The sequence below is a fragment of the Schistocerca gregaria genome, chromosome 1 (assembly GCF_023897955.1).
Source record: "Schistocerca gregaria isolate iqSchGreg1 chromosome 1, iqSchGreg1.2, whole genome shotgun sequence".
NCBI classification, from domain to species: Eukaryota; Metazoa; Arthropoda; class Insecta; order Orthoptera; family Acrididae; genus Schistocerca; species Schistocerca gregaria.
In genome coordinates, this window is record NC_064920.1 from 237,813,397 (window position 1) to 237,818,869 (window position 5,473).

At 41.7% G+C, this 5,473-nt stretch overlaps 1 pseudogene; it reads right to left on the bottom strand.

Annotated features, from left to right (window-relative positions):
- Nucleotides 1-293: 293 nt before the first annotated feature.
- Nucleotides 294-411, bottom strand: LOC126289176 (5S ribosomal RNA; annotated as a pseudogene).
- Nucleotides 412-5,473: the final 5,062 nt, after the last annotated feature.

Below are 5,473 nucleotides of genomic sequence, written 5' to 3' on the forward strand. Positions count from 1 at the left end.
GCACTGTTAGTGTTTACCTTTCGGTTAGGCCGCTATTCACAGAACGGAGTATTCAATTTACAAAAAAATAAAAAAATGGAAAACTTAACTCCGAACAGGACTTGGAAGGACCAACGGTACGACTGGCCACCGTGTCATCCTCGGTCCACAGGAATCACTGGATGCCGAAATGGAGGGGCATCTGGTCAACCCACCACACTCAAGGCCGTATGTCAGTTTACGAGACCACAGCCGCTACTTCTCAGTCAAGTAGCTCCTCAGTTTTGCCTCACAAGGGCTGAGTGCATTCCGCTTGCCAACAGCGCTCAGCAGATCGAATGGTCACCCATCCAAGTGCTACCCCAGACCGAAAGTGCTTAACTTCGGTGATCTGATGGGAACCGGTGTTACCACTGGGGCAAGGCCGTTGGCACTCCTTTCGAATGCAGATTGAAAAAGTACAGTTTGTAGGTAAATATTTATGGTTGTGTTGGGTGATTTCTCACCTTTTCTCTTTTCATTTTCGTTTTCTCGTGATTATGCTTAGCTTTTGGACACTAGCATACTCGACATAGAGGGAAGTTAAAATAAATGTGGAGCTGGAAATATCTGATGCACCTTAAGATAAGCAACCAAACTTTCATCACCCACATCTAAAGCAGACGATGTGAGTTGGGTTGCCTACCTTCAGGTGCATCAAATATCTTCTGCACCACTTTCATTTGGACTACTTTGTATCTGCATCTGCATCTACATCTATGTCCATACTGTCTAAACCAAAGTAATGGCAGAGTGTACATGTCATATTAGCACTTCATCTCGCTCCATTGACATATGCGATGCAGGAATATGATTACTTAAACAGCTGTGCAAATGGTTTATTTGTCTAATCTTGTCTTGAAATCCCTACAGGAAGACTACATAAGTGTTAGTATATTCCTATATTCTTCTCATAAAGTTTGTTCTTGAAACGTTCTACGTACACTTCTTCAAGATTGTTAGGTTCTGTCCGCAGCCCGTGGTTGTGCGGTTGTGTTCTCGCTTCCCACGCACGGGTTCCTGGGTTCGATTCCCGGCGGGGTCAGGGATTTTCTCTGCCTCATGATGACTAGGTGTTGTGTGATGTCCTTAGGTTAGTTAGGTTTAAGTAGTTCTAAGTTCTAGGGGACTGATGACCATAGATGTTACGCCCCATAGTGCTCAGAGCCATTTTGTTAGGTTCTATCCTCGAGCATCTGCCAGTCCAATTTCTTCAGGAACGCTGTGACACTACGATGGGTCAAGCGAAGTGAGACCATTTGTGCTGTCCTTCATTTGTGTTCAATTTCCTGTGGTAGTCCTATTTAGTATGGCTCTTCTAGCATTTGTGTGACTGATTCTGATCTATTTTGCTACCACACTTGTGCAAGGACACACTGTGAGTGTTTCATGAATTTGTATTGAACCTACCGGCTGCAAGGTAGGAAGACAATAGCTCACCATGCAGAGTTCAGAAGAATGCACTAGTACGGACAGTGATATAATCAATGATCTCAATGCCCGTTCCACTACACTCCTCGTAAAGGAAACGTTATCGCTAACAGAAATTAGTGTACAGGTACAGGCGTAACTATATGTTAGCATAAATATTTAAGGTTTGTTTTTACTCTAAGTTTGACTTCATGACATAGTAATCATAATTATAATACGCACAGGATGGTAAAATATTGATATTTGGTGTTCGCAACTATGAAGCCAGGTTCCTAACTATTCTAAGGTACTTTAATAGTAGACTGGTCGATGACCATATCTGGAGGTCGATAAAATGCGAACAAATTAAATACAATTGGGGCCAGAGATATTAATTAAGCTAAAATTAACACAATGGTAATACCGAGAAATAAATGGGGTCTGTATAGGGTAAGTAAATATCACTCCAAAGATAACCGTACAATTAAAACAGTTCAATAGTCTTAGCATACACAGCACACTGCTATGGCTGATCTATTCTTTTCGTTAAATCGCATATCTTGCGTTTCTCCTTGAATTAAGCCTGACAATCGTGAATATGTTTAAATACAGGCCATGGTTGAATGTACAAAACAAAATAGGAGAGACGAAGAAGATCGGAGTTCTGAGAGTCAATTGAATACCACTTGTTGGCGTAGCGCGAGCGCCTGTGTTTATCTTTCATCGTCGGTAGCAGTGGCTGCTGTCGGTGCGAACTGTGAACCTAAGAATCTATTCTAAATCTCTCTGAACTGTTAAAAATCAGTCTTCGGTGATGCCGAGGGTCCTAGTTATTCCCTAGATAACTGTATTGGCATGGTACACGCTATGCGGTTGGAATAACGTGTATGTCGCTGCCTTCAAATCGCTCGTAAGCGTTAATTGTCAGTGCTCGGTGCAATTCTCCATGCTAGGAGACTTAACAGTTCAACTCCTTAAGAGTTGTAATGAGCCAGTGAACAAGTGTTCAAATAATTACTCTCGCAATCGTCTCAGTTCGGTGCGAGTCGCCTTGCTCAGACACACGACGCTTTTTTTGCAAGAGGAGAGCGAATTTTTCTATCGGCATGTCGTCCATATCAAACCTGGTCGCCACGCTTTTTCTTTCTGGCCAATCAGAGCGTATGTACTTGTTACAATTCCACTCACTAGAGTTTCTATAGCCTACCAAAGGCTTTGTTTCTTTTTTTAGGCACAGTGTTACTGCTGCTAAGTAATACTGAGGCAAATAGCTTTTGCCTTGCAGATTTTAACACACGTGGCTACAGTGAGTCATCAGTGTTTTGAGCTGAGTTTCTCCAGACGTTTATCTGCTTTCTAAGCTGTGTTCTCGCAGATACACTTTCTGAACGGTTGTTGTTACAAGTTAGAGTTATTGGGTATCTTCCAGTGACAATATCGGTTTCTGTCAGCGGCCTGCGCGGTGGCTACGGCGCCGCATTGTGTCCTCTGAATCGCCTGCTATGAAGGTTTTGGGCGAAAATGGGACAGGTGTTGCCATCCTAAAACTCTCCTTTCCTCAAATCTGTCTCTCATAGCTCTGGTTTGGGAAATTACTTGCAAGAAATTCCTAGTGTGTGTTAGTGGTTTATATTCACGAGATGTCTGCTTGTTTATTCGATTTGCTTATCAATAAAATTTGTACATTTTCACATAACTATGTCGTGTGATATATAGATTTAATAGTAATTGTTTCAAGAATGAAATGGAGTGTGTGTTATTTGTCTGACACCTTACATTCTCACACACTCGAGCGATATTTTAAGGTAGGACACACTAGTGTACTGCAAACAATCTCCATTGTGGACTGAATACATTTCCCTGGTATACAGCCAATGAACTGACCATTCCATTCAATATCCATATATACTGTTATAGTCACTTATTAGTATGAGTTGACACATTGATACTACAGTCATTGTATGTAACCTTTACGATTTTTTCAAGGAGTAGAATTTTAGATTTCTGCACATTTAAGGTAAGTCGTCAATTATTCCACCTGTTTGATTCTTATCAAGATATTTGTGCAGCATTTTTAAAGTAGTATAACTGTATCATCAGCAAAAAACAACAGCTTATTCCGAATATTGTCTACCAAATCACTAATACACGGTATGAGCAGCAAGGTTCCCGATACATGTCCTTTGGGCATGTTTCAAGTTACTTCCATCTCTGTCGACTACTCTCCATTTAAGACAACACCCTGCCTCCTCCCTATCAACAAATCCGCAATCCAGTCACGTATTTCGTCTGATATTACACACGATGGTGTTACCGAAAATAAGCTTAGGAGTGTTACCTAGTAAAATGTTTTTTGGCAGTGAAGACATACTGAACCAATGTGATTGTCTAGATCCAAGGCTTTGAGGATGTCTTGTGAGAAAAGCGGAAGATAGGTCAAAAAAGAGCGATGTTTTCAGAATCCATACCGGCTGGAATGGAGGAGGTCATTCTGCTCAAGGTACTTCATTATCTTTGAGTTCATAATATTCTCTAAGATTCTACAACAAATATCTGTTAAGGATATTGTACACTAATTTTGTATGTAATCTCTGCTACCCTCTTACAGATGGGTGTGAACTGTGGTTTTTTGGACGAAAATTATGGTTAAGAAAGGGACTAAACGGGGCCACAAAACAGATATAGAATCAGACAGAGCTTCCATCGGTTCTGTTGCTTTCTTCTATTTCAGCTGTTTCTCAGCAACACTGATGTTGATATCTACATCATTCATTTGCGCAGCAGTGCATGAATTAAACTGTGGCAATACAATTTGGTTTGGCCTTGTAATGGGCCATTTGTAAACTGAGTTCTGCATTTTGTCTATCGTTTTCGTATCCTCAATTTCAGTTCCTGTCTCGTCCATTAGCGTGCGAACTCTAACTTCACATATAGAGGGTGTCCATAACCTATCCTTATAGCTTTAGTTTATAACTACACTCTATGATAATAACTGGTTTTCGATATGTCGCAAGATAACTCATGCAGATCTTTTCTCCAGGTGTCGCAGGAAAACGTCGACGCCGGAGGAGAAAGATCAGTCTGTAGCCTGGTTCAGAAGTACAAAATTTTTTACCCAAGAGCAACGAATCGTCTGGACACAACATGAAAGCGACCCACCATCCCAGCGAACTATTACAGCTTGGCATACGTCGTTTCTGGAAACAGGTTGTGTTCTCCATATCCATTTCGGGCCCCAACGTGGACAAGGGAAATCCGGCGTTAGCAAACAGTCCAACAAAACCAGTGCGTACAGAGGCCACAGGGCTGGAAATGTCCTAAACAAAAGTGCTCAAAATCTAGCATAGGAGGTTACGTCTTTACTTCAACAGCACGCAGTTGCTTTGGGCACTACAGTCAACGGATGACACCCATCACATTTGAAAACCATTTGCTATTAGCCATAACTATTAGAAAATAAATTCATTCGCCGTATTTATCCATCCGTATGTGAAAGGCAGTCTCAGGAACTACTGTAGGGTTTTTGACGTGGTCGTCACTGCATGAGAGACTGATTGGCGAGAAACGTATGTGTAAATACACAGATCAAAAAAAGTTTTGCACGACCTCGGTTCCGAGAGTTCCTGAACCTGTACAGAAAATTAGAATAGAGATTAACATAAACATTTCCGCCCTTCTTATTGCTCATGAAAATCACACATTGTATATTGCACCATCTTACAGCGAGACCTTCAGAGGTGATGGGCCAAATTGCTGTACACACCGGTACCTCTAACACCCAGTAGCACACTATCTACAAGTTCATCAAGCCACTGTTGGTCCCTATTGTTCCATTCCTCAACGGCGATTCGGCGTAGATCCCTCATGGGGGTTGGTGGGTGACGTCGTCCATAAACAGCTCTTTTTAATCTATCCCAGGAATATTCGATAGGGTTCATGCCTGGAGAAGATGCTGGCCACTCTAGACGAGCGATGTCATTATCCTGAAGGAAGTCATTCACAAGATGTGCAAGATGTAAGTGCGAATTGTCGTTCATGAAGACGA